Source organism: Lagenorhynchus albirostris, chromosome 12 (assembly GCF_949774975.1).
Source record: "Lagenorhynchus albirostris chromosome 12, mLagAlb1.1, whole genome shotgun sequence".
Lineage (NCBI taxonomy): Eukaryota > Metazoa > Chordata > Mammalia > Artiodactyla > Delphinidae > Lagenorhynchus > Lagenorhynchus albirostris.
In genome coordinates this window covers 35,300,296-35,301,676 of record NC_083106.1, presented here as the reverse complement: position 1 = coordinate 35,301,676, position 1,381 = coordinate 35,300,296, and the positions used below count along the sequence as shown (strand labels likewise).

Sequence of the window (1,381 nt, the reverse complement as noted above, 5' to 3'; positions counted from 1 at the left end):
AACCCTAAGTCAAGGAACGTGGAGCAGACAGTCTGCTCAAATCAGGGAAAAGGAAAGCAAGAAATTCTGGAAGGAAAAAAGGAACATGGGTGAATATCACAGAAGTATTATCCCACCACATTTAGGTCTTAATTGTCTATACAAGTTACCACTATCTGAGCCTTGTGAAAAGAAATTAAAATCTTCTCTGTTTTTTGGGAAATTTCCTTGGAATTGAACCAGTTGATTCAATCATCCAAGGGATGGTTTTCTAAGCATCTTGTCTCTTATCTTTCCCCCTTATGCTACTTCTTTCATTAAAGAACAAAAACAAAAAACTCCATAAGTGTATGGGAGAAGGAAAATAAAGTAGAACAAAAATTCAAATCGCTCTAGCTGCCCTCTTGCCTCCCTGCGTGTGTGCGCCTTACCTCAGCTGGTCTGCCCGAGACCCCCTGATCGCCAACCCTAGGCCCCCGCACGGCCCCATTTCTGCTCCAACAAGATGAAAGAAGCTATCATGAACCAAGAGACTCGCCAAACTGCAGGCACAAGTGTGCATTGGTGGGAAAGGAGCTGCTCACAGAAAGAAGGTGGTTCATAGAACAGCCACAGAAGACTACAGAAAACGTCAGTTCTCTTTAAAGAAGTTAGGGGTGAACAATATCTCTGGTATTGAAGAGGTGAATATGTTCACAAACCAAGGAACAGTGATTCACTTTAACAACTCTAAAGTTCAGGCATCTCTGGCAGCAAACACTTTCACCGTTACAGGCCATGCTGAGACAAAGCAGCTGACGGAAATGCTACCCAGCATCTTAAACCAGCTTGGTGCAGACAGTCTGACCAGTTTAAGGAGACTGGCTGAAGCTCTGCCCAAACAATCTGTGGATGGAAAAGCACCGCTTGCTACTGGAGAGGATGATGATGATGAAGTTCCAGATCTTGTGGAGAATTTTGATGAGGCTTCCAAGAATGAAGCAAACTGAATTGAGTCAACTTCTGAAGAAGATAAATCTTGAAGAAGTTACTGAGAGATGCTATTTTATATTATGACTGCTTTTTAAAATTTTGTTTATGGATCTGATAAAATCTAGATCTCTAATATTTTTAAGCCCAAGCCCCTGGACACTGCAGCTCTTTTCAGTTTTTGCTTAATACAGTGTCATTCTTTGCAGCTAATTAAGCTGAAGAAGCCTGGGAATAAAGTTTGAAACAAAGGTTAATAAAGTTTCCAAAAAAGAAAATATTCAAATCACTAGTAGTTTTTTCTTATACGCTAACATGGAGAAAGACAAATTGCTGGCAGGGTTTGGTACATTCTGTGACTTTCTCTAACCTAAATTATGCTTTTTCTGAGAGTTGTTTATAAATACACAGGTCAATAATCAGTCAGTCAATC

At 40.3% G+C, this 1,381-nt stretch overlaps 1 pseudogene; it reads left to right on the top strand.

The window, feature by feature from the left end:
* Positions 1–484: 484 nt before the first annotated feature.
* LOC132530387 (transcription factor BTF3-like) lies at positions 485–1,154 on the top strand (annotated as a pseudogene).
* The last annotated feature ends 227 nt before the right edge of the window (positions 1,155–1,381 follow it).